Here is a 12,151-nt window from a genome sequence, read left to right on the forward strand (position 1 = left end):
ACTACGTGAGTTCAATCTCGTTACATTTACTAGGCTTCCTTCATACCAAGAAATAAAGTGTGGGTATGAGTAGTGTATGGATAGTTCAGACCTAGGGTGTGGGCCCATGAGTAAGTGTCACTAAGACTGGTAGTATCTGGCTGTTAGTGCGCAAGCAGATGTGGACAGTGTTAGGGTTTCACGATTCACAAAGGCCTACCCAGTTAAAGCCGTCTGCATATACATAGGCAATTATGGGCAAGTATAAAAAGAAATATACATAGGTGAGATAGAACTATAAACAAAATTAAATGCTGAACAGATGTGATTAACCCATGAAAAGGAAAAGCAATGCATAGGTATTAGTGGCCAGTGGGGCCTAGCAGTCTCTCGGGAGCACTCAGGTGGTGGCTACAGCGTCTGCAGTTGATGTCTTGGGGACACATCCCAGCTGGTCTTTGGCCCGGGTAGGTCACATGTGGGTGCTTGCATTGCCGTTCATTGCCGTGTGCTCTGTCGATCCGCGTGGGGTAGGTGCAGGTCTGGAGATTTAAGTCGCTTCTGTGTAGTTGCTTTCCCCTGGTGTCGAGCCAGCCCATCTTCTTGTGACGAGTCGAGTGAGGAGGGAGCCACGCGGTCTCCGCCATTTTAGTTTCGGTTCTTGGGTGTTGGTTTGTCTTGGCTGCATTTGGGGAGAGCGTATTTTGTGCCATTAGTGGTATCTAGTTGGACTTCGCTTGTGTGAAAAAATAAAAACAAAAAAAGGCAGGAGCTATCCCCACTGTCCGCGGCCCAGTTCTCCGGGGCTACCTTCAGATAGTGCGGGCTTACCCGAGCCCCGATCTGCTAGGGTTTCAGTATGGTAGGAATGCGTTTAGCATTATATGTGGATTTGAGTCCAGCATAGAGCGTAGTGGGAAGGGTGGTGGGTATGCTCTCCGAGTATAGTCCCTTGCCGCTGCCCAAGCCTCCCCAGGAGACAGCTGGAGCACAGGGGTGTCCCAAATGGCGGCCGGGTTGGCGCGTGGTACAAGGTCGAGCAGCAGGTATCGGCTGAATGTCACCGCTGGATTAGAGGTTCCCACATGTTTGCAGGTCTGGTGTAGTCGTCTTGGGTAACCCCTCTGCTTTCTCGCCGTCCGTGCTTCCTTGATGGTTCTGGCCAGCTGTGCCCTGGTGGTTTCTGGCCTTGCCACCCCTGTAGTTTTGCCCGCCACGACCGCTATTTTGGCAGCGGAGGTTCTTCCCCTCTCCGGGCTCTTCAGGTCGTGGGGACAGTCTCCTGGGACCGGGATGACCCCCACCGGTCCAAAGGGGGGGGAACGGGGCCCTCACTGCGTGGCTTCAGAGGTCCGAGTGGGAACCACAGGGCAGGATAGCGAGGTGGCGGCCGTCCACCTCACTCACCGCCCGGGTAGGCCTCAGATGTGGCTGTGCCGATGTCCGATCGCTTGTAGTCAGATTGGCCTCAGCACCAACGCCTCTGTGCCCGCAGGACCGCTTCTGCCAGACTGCAGATGGGTTATTTTGTGCTTTTTACAGGCTTTAGGGATGATTTTCCGCAGGAGCTCGCCTTGCATGCGACCTCTCGGCATGGCGGTCCGGCCCCGCCCCTTGTCTTTACTTTTGACAGTTGAAATAGAACCTCTTCCTCTGTAAACTCACGTGTAATAAATGACTCATTTATCCTTTTTCTTAACTGAGGTCCCTTTCCTTCATTTTCATCTGTAAATACCGAACAAAAATATTCATTGAGGCAGTCAGCTAGACCTTTATCCTCATCTACATACCTTCCTTCTTTTGTTTTTAATCTAACTAATCCTTGTTTTACTTTTCTTTTCTCATTTATGTATCTAAAAAAGGTTTTGTCCCCCTTTTTTACTGACTGTGCTATTTTCTCTTCTGTGTGTGATTTGGAAGCTCTTATAACTTGCTTAGCCTCTTTCTGCCTAATCTTATAGGTCATTCTGTCTTCCTCACTCTGGGTTTTTTTATAATTACTAAATGCTAACTTTTTGTTTTTTACTATTTTGGCTACATCTGTGGAGTACCACAGTGGTTTCTTGAATTTTTTGCTTTTACTGACAAGCCTAATGCAATTTTCTGTTGCCTTCAGTAGTGCAACTTTTAAATAATCCCATTTCTTTTGGACTCCATTTAAATTGCTCCAGTCTGATAATGACTCCTTTACACATATTCTAATTTTGGAAAAGTCTGTTTTTCTAAAGTCTAAAACTTTTGTTTTTGTGTGGTGTGACTCAGTCACTGTTCTTATATTAAACCACACTGACTGATGATCACTGGATCCTAAACTTTCACCTACAGTAATATCTGATACCAAATCTCCATTTGTTAACACTAAATCTAGTATGGCCTCTTTACGAGTTGGCTCCTCAACGACTTGTTTTAGAGACAATCCCAGTAGGGAGTTTAGAATATGTGTGCTCCTGGCACAAGTAGCTATTTTTGTTTTCCAATTTATATCAGGAAGATTAAAGTCACCCATGATGATAACTTCCCCCTTCATTGTCATTTTAGCTATTTCTTCAACTAGTAGATTATCTAACTCTTCAATTTGTCCTGGGGGCCTATAAATCACACCTACACGAGTTACTGTGTGATTACCAAATTCTAACGTAACCCAAACTGACTCTATGTTCGCCTCACTAACCTTTATTAGGCTAGATTTTATGCTATTCTTTACATACAGGGCCACCCCTCCCCCTTTCTTGCCTTCCCTGTCTTTTCTATATAAAGAGTACCCTGGTATTGCTATGTCCCAGTCATTTTTCTCATTATACCATGTCTCAGTAACAGCGACTAAATCTACACTATCAGTTGCCATTATTGCCACAAGTTCATGGATCTTATTCCCTAAACTGCGAGCATTTGTAGACATGACTCTAAGCTTATCATTTTTTAACACACTTGCTACAGGCACCTTCTGTCCTTGTTTTGGGGGACAATTGGATTGATGTTTTATCACCCTTTTGCCCCCCCCTCCTAGTTTAAATACATCCTAGCAAAACCTCTGAACTGCTCACTGAGAACATTTGTTCCCTTTTGAGAAAGATGCAAACCATCTTTTTTTGTACAGTTTATTTCCATTCCAAACAGAGCTACCATGAGCAATAAAGCCAAATCCTTGCTCCCGACACCATTCACCAAGCCACAAGTTAAAGTCCCTAATACGCATCCGCCTGTCATTCTGAGTGTTATGCACAGGCAGAACTTCAGAGAATGACAATGTGGAAGCAACCTGCCGTATATCATTGGCAAAAACACTAAAAACTTCCTTAACCTTTGAAACCTCATTGCAAGCCAAGTCATTTGTCCCTAAATGGACAAGTACATCCAATTCCCCTTCCTGCTTTGCTTGCTTAACAATATTACCGATACGTCTCCTGTCTCTGTGAGCAGTAGCTCCGGGAAGACACCTCACAAGACCACCATTGTCCATCTCCACACCTCTTATGATGGAATCCCCCACCAACAACTGCTTTCTATTAGGCCTCACCAAGCCTCTCTGCACAACACCACTAGCCTCAGTGCCTCTCTGCACAACACCACTAGCCTCAGTGCCTCTCTTCACAACACCACTAGCCTCAGTGCCTCTCTTCACAACACCACTAGCCTCAGTGCCTCTCTGCACAACACCACTAGCCTCAGTGCCTCTCTGCACAACACCACTAGCCTCAGTGCCTCTCTGCACAACACCACTAGCCTCAGTGCCTCTCTGCACAACACCACTAGCCTCAGTGCCTCTCTGCACAACACCACTAGCCTCAGTGCCTCTCTGCACAACACCACTAGCCTCAGTGCCTCTCTGCACAACACCACTAGCCTCAGTGCCTCTCTCCACGACACCACTACACTCTGAAAGTGCAGAAAATGAATTATGTAGAGCAACAGACTGTGCAATATGCCTTTTATCCACAACTCCAAGTCTACCAGATCCTACAGTAATCCATCTGCCATTCCTAGTATGTCTCTGCGGCAGTGGCTTTGCAGCAGTTCCAGCCTGAGTTTGTTTACCAGATAATTTACAAATCTCAGACTTCAAAAATACAATCTCCTGCCGCAAAATAGAGAACTGTCTACAGATTAGACAATATCCTGGATAGGGAGAGTGCACACAATCAAAATGAATATACTCCCCAGGCTCCTCTTCCTCTTCCAAGCCCTCCCCATCCCCGTCACTAAAAAAGACCTGGCCCCCTTACAGAGGGCTATCGGAGACTTTATATGGCAGCGCAAACGGCACAGAGTGGCCCGCAACGTTCTATACAGACCCAAAGATGGAGGGGGGTTAGCGTTACCCCATCTGTACAACTACTACCTAGTGGCTCAATTGACACAAGTGGCCTTGTGGCATTCAACACCGGGAACCCGCAGATGGGCAGACCTTGAAGCTGGCCTCACGGGAGCCGACTTGCCCCAATTCTACATATGGGTACCCAGAGAACACAGGGCGATCCTACGCACAGGCTGCCCAGCCATACTGAACTCCCTACGGGTATGGGACTCCACGGCCATAAAATTCAAACTAACCACGGCCCCCTCCCCAATGATGCCCCTGTTTCGAAATAGAGCTTTCTTACCGGGTATGAGGGCCCAAGATTTTAAAAACATAGAGGAGGCGGGGATACAGAGGGCGCTACACTTATATGAAGGGAACCAATTGGTGACGTTCGACAAGCTGACAGAAAGGACCAGGCTGGGCCCCTCAGACTTCTTTAGATACATGCAAATACGAGATTTCGCACAACATAAATTAGCAAAAACGGCAGCAACCACCGCACTCACAGGCTTCGAGCGAATGTGCCTCAAAGAAAACCCCCCAAAGGGGTTGATATCTAACCTCTACGCGCACCTATGCACAAACAGCTCAGATTGGGGTAGCCTCCCCTACACCACACAGTGGGAAACTGACCTAAATGAGACACTAGAGGGCACAGATTGGAGGGAAATCTGGGAAGCGAACAAAACTATCTCGATATGCGTCACCCAACAAGAGCAGGCCTACAAGACCATGCTGAGATGGTATACGACCCCGGCAAAACTATATCGCATGGGAAAAACCCCAGACGACCTGTGCTGGAGAGGGTGCGGGCATAAGGGGACCTACATCCATATGTGGTGGGAATGCCCTAAAGCACAGGCTTTCTGGCGAGATGTAGGGACCCTATTACAACAAGTATTCCACAGGCACATAACTATAGACCCATGGGTATTTTTACTTTCGAGAACTCTAGACGATTGGCCTAGGAAGCACCAAAAACTGCTTCATAAAATCACGTTAGCGGCCAGACTTACCATGGCACAGGCATGGCTTAAACCAGAAATCCCCCAGGTGACCGCAGTAATTCCTAAAATAAAGGACATACGGGTTATGGACGACCTCACAGCACGAGTGAGAGGTAATATAAAAACATACGAAAAAATCTGGGAAATGTGGATGGCTGGTGACTGGGGTTCATAAGTAGACCACACTAGGACCACCCCACTGACACACTGCCTTCCACCGCTACCACACTTGACTGGTAAAAAGTGAAACACCTCCTGTACGGCGCTCCGACGCTCACCATGGGAATCCGCTCCCTCCCCCACCCCCCAGACTACCCACCCCCCCCCCCCCTCGGTTACTTCCTACTTGAGATGTTGGGGGACAACAGACTAAGTCCACTCATCAGCAGCATCGGGAGGACTTACTCATTGAGCATCCAGCCAACGAGCAGTGTTTGATGTTACAGGGGTGGATACCCCACGCTCAGAGCACAGGTCTGGGCTACGTGGCTCGTCCCTCCGGGCTGGATACTACATGGTGTAACCGATTATACTTAGACACCTCTATAGCGTGCACCTTTAATATGTTCTTTCTTTCTTTTTGTCGTTCTCCTTTTATGATTATTATCGTTTCTCATTGTACTATTTCTATGTACAATGTATATAATGTATAACTGTGACACCAATTAGCTAACACTAACGACTCTGAGAAACTATACCTAAACCGCGGACGCGGTATGTTCCAGTGCTAATTGTACCCATACCATTGTCAACAAAGGAACTTGTAATGTAACTGATGATGTGTTATATGCAGAAATACCAATGTCACTCCAAAAATAAAGAATTTGAAAAAAAAAAGAAAAGGAATGCATATTGCAAACTGGTTCGAAAAGGGCAAGCGGTTGCCCACGCAGGGGCTCAAGCAGTAGTTTACTTCAAACATTAAGGTGAACAGTCGCCTGCGTAGAGGCCTAATTGTTAGCGTATAATAATATATAATAGCGCAGATTATCGCCTGTGCAAAGGCATAATGATCAAAACATAAACTTAAACACATACTAAACTTAGTACGGGTACACTTATAGGCATTACAACATGAGCTGTACAATCTGAGCAAATGCGCTATTTGTTAAAATTTAAGTATCAGCATTTTATGAATACGGAATTGTATTGCTAACTGAAGCCTGTATGGACTTAGGGCGTTAATATGTAAAGAAGCGGTTAACGTAAAGTAAGCTGCCGTGTGTGCTTAATCTGTAAGGTCATGCACTCATCTATTAGCAATACCTTGCTGCATTATAATCAGAGTAGGGCCCGAGAGGTGACGTAAGCTTAGGTATGAATAGGGCCTATTCTTTAAGTTAGTCGTCGTGACCGCAGTACTATTAACATGTAGCTACCTGTGCAGCGTGCGTCGTCCTAATAGGAAAGGTTAGCCTTTTGACCTACATCATGTGGTACACCCTTCTGGCTATGCATTCAACAATAAAATAAACAGCATTAAGCAGGAGCCCTAGGGGGGCTTTGAGATATATATAGCATGAGCAGAAACTTCAAAAGGAAACATTAACATAAATAGCCATAACAAGACTGATTCGAGTTGCAGATTAATGAAAATTATCCTGGACTTTATCAGCATCCTTTAATTCAGTGGATGAGTTCCAATGGCCTTATCAGGTGCTTAACCGTTCCATCCAAGTGTTATGTGCAGTTGGATGCGTTGCATAGTCTGGCTGGCTGTGTGGGAACAGTGCCTACTCATGTGGCGTGTCCGGGTCCCCCACACCGGTCAGGACGTAGCCAGCGCCCCTCCATCTCTCCGGGTGCTCGGCCCCAGACGGCCCCCCAGATTGTCCCAGGCCTCCCCCCATACGCACCGCGGCCCGGTGGGCACTCGGGGGCATCTTGAACGTTTGCGGCCCCTCAACCCAAAGAGTCCACATGCCCAGTGTCCCCTGCACCTCCCCCGTACCTCCAGTACCCCGGCAGGTTCCAGGTCCGCTCTGTGTGCCTCTCCCATCGCCGGCCGCTACTACTGGGCCAGAGCTGCATGGCCCCGCGGCCACCGGTCTACCGGAGGCGCGTACCTACCAGCCCCGTCGGGCTCACAGCGGTGGGGACAAGTTCCTCCGGGTGCCCACCTCATCCGGAGGTCGAGCGGCCCTGGTGTTGGCTCCCAGGCCATCCGGACAGGCCGTCCGCAGCTCCGACCACCACGGGTCAAAGGGTGGGCGCAGGGTGTCCCCTCCACGCATGGGTTAGCCGTTTCTCGCGTCTGTCTGCTGGCGGGTCCCACATAAATAGCCTCTGCCATTGCTGGGCAGCATCACAGGCACCGGTCGGGAGCTCCCTCCTCGGTGTCCGCGGTCCCCGCGTGGCCGGGATTACCCCCGCCGGCCGGGGGGGGAAACGGGGCCGTGCCCCGGGCCAAGGGTCTCTCCATGCCAAGAATGCTTGTGTTGCGGCAGGTTGGTTATGTGTTGCACCATTTCATGGCGCCATGCTGCTTGCACTGGCGGCCGATGCTCCGAGGCCGCGTGTGGGCCAGACCCAGTCTTCTCCGCCCTCTTGCCACTCGGTCGGCTTCTTGCAGATACCAGGCGGGTGTCGGAGCTTTCCCCCCTTAAATGCAGCATATTTTGCTTTTTTTTTTTTTTTTTTTTTTGCGGTTTTGGGCCATGTTTAATGCTTTTTTAGGCGATTTGCCGCTGGAGCCCATCCAGATGGCGTCCAGTCGGCCCGGCGGCCCGGCCCCGCCCCGGTTAATCCTTTTGGAATCTAAAATTGACCTAGAAAACTGAGCATCTTGTGTTACTCTGTCTATGACGGGTCTAATCTCTTATGAAGCTAACCCAAACAAGGGGGAATTAAAAAGAAGACTGGGAATTTCCTGGCCCAATGGGAATGACACACATTGGGCATCTACTCCATTTTATTGGGGTCTAGTGGACCCCACAAATTTGTAGATTGTTTATTTGTACACAAGTCAATCTCGTAGACCCCAACATGTATTCTTTTATTAATTCTGCTTTTCGAGTCAGTATCAAAGATGAGAACAACACAGTGCACTGGAAGGGTAAATATCTCAGCATTTCTGTGGTCACATGCTGGGGTGTCACAGACCCCAGCATGTATTTTTTTCTTTTTTACAGTGTTTACAATTTTAGATGCAAACAGTGACAAAGTGCCATGCTTGCAACTATGATTACACAATTACTACAGCTACTTTCTTAGCAGCCTGCAAAGCCTGCACTTATGCTGGGAAAATAGATTGGATAACTGAGTTCAGTTGCGCTCGGAATCCACCCTGTGAGCCATGACAGTAAAAATCAGTCTTTAAACTAACTTCCAAGAATAACTGATTTTAACAGCTGCATAGTTCTCCTTACACTCCTTAGTAAATTGATATGGTAGTATTTAAAAATATTTAATAATAAATAGGAAAAAGTCTGAAACTTTTATTTTCTCTATTTTATCACCATTGGGAAATTATGTCACTGTTCATGTTTTCTCATCTTTTATTGCATAGTTTACACACCTTGAATACAGCAGAATTATACTTTCAAAATGATATAAAATGGATAATTAAAGGAACACTACAATATAGGTTTTTTATGTTGCCATTTGTTTTTTTTTTTTTGGTTTTATGGTACTCCTGGCTCTAAATTGTCTCAATACTGATGATCTCTGGACCAATTAGATATTTTGCTTAGAGAACCACTGTGGACCTACGGTGCTTGTGTAGCTGTCACTGCACTCCACCAAGAGTTCAACATGAGTGAACAGGTAGCCCTCTCGGCTGTCTGATTAGCAGCTCGAAAGGTGTGACTACTGCCAATTTTTTATTTTGCATTTCCAATTCTTCTCGAGAGGACAACCATTTAACCCTTAGAGTACTTTTACAAGCTGAAGCGTGTTAGATTACTGGAATGTTCCTTTAAATTATTTTTAAGTAATACGAGTGAAAATAAATGACCAAAAATATAACATTGCCATCTACTATAAATAAAAGTCTTCTCAACTAACAAAGAGTCCAAAACAGTTATATCAGTGGTGGAACTACTGCCGGTGCAGTCGGTGCGGCTGCACTGGCGCTCGTACGCCTTGGGGGGCCCATCCAGTGACCCATGCACTAAGAGCCACCTGGTGGATTTTATTCCTAAACAGGGGCCCGGTTGGGCGCCATGGCCCTTTAGGAATGTGACCGGGCCCCTGCAGTAATGGCGATGCCTGGAGGAATCCCGGCAGGTCTCCCTCCAGGCAGGTATCATTGAGGGGCCCGGTCGGGTGCTGCAGGCCGGGGACAGCGTGACTGGGCCCCTTTAATGTTAGTACGGAATGCTGGCAGGAGGTATATCTGTCACTTCCTCTCAGCCTACAAACTTTGCAGGCTGGAGTAGACAAAAGAGAGAAAGTGAGGGAGGAGGGAGCTCTGCAGGCAGTCAGCTGCAGACTCCCATCAACGGCAGCCAGCCAGAGGAAGTCACTTCCCTGTAACCAAAAGGTATGGAAGGGAGGTGATTAACAATATGTAAACTGAAATGTGTTTGTGTGCCAGTGTGTATGTTTAGGTATGTGTATCTGTGTGTGTTAGTATGTATTTGTGTGTATCTCTGTGTGTGTGACAACTGTGTATCTGTAAGTGTCAGTGTGTATCTGTGTGTGTGACAGCGAGTATGTATAAGTATGTGTATCTCCATGTTTGAGTGTGTGTGTCAGTGTGTATGTGTAGGTATGTGTATCTGTGTGTCAATGTGTGTATCTGTATGTGCCAGTGTGTACATGTAGGAATATGCGTGTGTATAGGTTTATGTTTGTATGTGTGCCAGTGCAGAGGTGTAACTAGAAACTACGGGCCCCTGGTGCGGAAATTGTCCTAGGGCCCCCATACATTTACCTCCCACCCCATACGTCCCTGCCCTCCCACACATGCAGACACAGACACGCAGAGACCCATACATACAGACACACACTCAGACACATACACACATACACTCACAGACACACTCATAAATTATTCATATAAAATGTCCACCTAGCCTCCCTACCTGGAGAGCTGGCATGGATCTGTCCATGGGGTCCAGTGGGGCTTCAGTGCAGTGCGGCAGGTGGCAGAGTTCCTGTCAGAATCGACAAGGGAGCTGTGTTCTCCTTACTCTGCTCCCTCGCGGGCTGTCTACTGATGCCGGGAGCCGGAATATGACATCATATTCCAGCTCCCGGCATCAGCAAACGGCACTCGAGGGAGCAGATCAGAGAGATCACAGCTCCCTCGCCGCGAATTTAGCCGCCCGCCGGGGGGGTCCATTAGGTGACCAGCAGGAGGGCATTATCGAGGCGACCCCTGCGACCTTGGTAGATACGCCAATGTGCCATTCTGTGTGTGTAGGTAAAGGTTGGATTTGTTTGTGTGCGTATATGTGCATCTTTGTGTGTGCCACATGCTTAAATTGCTGTGGAATATGTTGGCGCTAGGGAGGGCCCAATATAATTTCTTGCACCGGGGCCCTATCTTCAATAGTTTCACCACTGAGTTAAATTAATATTTAAAAAGAGTCTTCACAAATCATATATATATAAAAAAAAAATATATGAGATACTTAATTTTAAGATTTAAGATTTAAGATTCTTAAACCCCCCCCCCCCAAAAAAAACTATTAAGGTATGGTAGAGTATAAATTAAAAAATTAGCACAAAAGATTTCTGTCTAAAGTCCATCCATTACTGGCCTCTAAAAATGCACAAAATTATATCTCAGAGCAGGGAGCCCAGTATCTTTGAGAGATTGCAGAGGACAAGAAAGGCTTCCATGAGAACCTTTAAGACCCTACACCAGATCCCATGATTTAGCAGTACAGAAGCCACTGTGGAAAAGTGCCTGTGTGTCACTATTTCTAGTGGTGATGGTGCAATATTGTGCAATAATAGGAGACAATAGTTTAAGCAATAAATGAAATGACTTTACTTTATCACTCTTGGTATAGGCTGTGACACTTGAGCCCATAAAAATAGAGTGAACTTGGTAACAATAATGGTAACTGAAATATAGCAATAATGGCACATATTTATTTATTTAATATATACAGTATAATAATCTCCTGAGATAATTAGAGGTTTGCTCAGTAACATAAAGTTTCCTTAACTAGATTGTTAGTGGCTTGGAAACCATTTAGCAGACTCAGCCAGAAGACCTACAATGTGCAATACGATAGGAGATCACTAGGGGCAGACTGAGCAGCCTGGAGGATTCAAGAAGAGTGAGCTGCCTAGGTCACCTAGTAGAGGCAACAGGGAAACTTGGACAACAGCAGGATAAGAAGATATCAGGCAACTCGGTTGAGAGGCAATAGATACAATGCCCATTAGTGAACAGAGGCTTTGAAATGAGTGAGAAAGCCTACAAGTAACGATGGGATTCTTGTCAGAAATAGTTAGGATTGAGTAGAGGCTTTAGGTCTCAGGGCTCTATGAGCCCATTGAAAGGCAACTGCAGAATGTTCAGGTGTCCCCATAACATCGCTAAAGATATTTGTAAGGTTCTCCATGAGGTCTTTGTGGACCTCAGAATCAGGGACTTCCAAAACCATTAGGATTTTCCTACGATCCCTATTATGGAGGTACCTGTAAGCGTGCAGCGCTGATCCTTGTAGCGTCTCCCGAAATCCAAGCTGAAAAGAGTGAAGTAGTGATTATAGCTCCCAATTCCCCAAACATGAGTCGAGACTTCATGAAGGGGTAAAACGAATGTGTTTATTGATGGCCAAAATCAGCCCTTTTATGATGGTCTCCCAGCAAGGGAACTCCCACATGGGACCTTGTGGAAGACTGTAACAAAATATGCAGAACCAGTATACAGTACAATTCTTATACACACCCACAGGAAGAG

Source organism: Pelobates fuscus, chromosome 1, assembly GCF_036172605.1.
Source record: "Pelobates fuscus isolate aPelFus1 chromosome 1, aPelFus1.pri, whole genome shotgun sequence".
Lineage (NCBI taxonomy): Eukaryota > Metazoa > Chordata > Amphibia > Anura > Pelobatidae > Pelobates > Pelobates fuscus.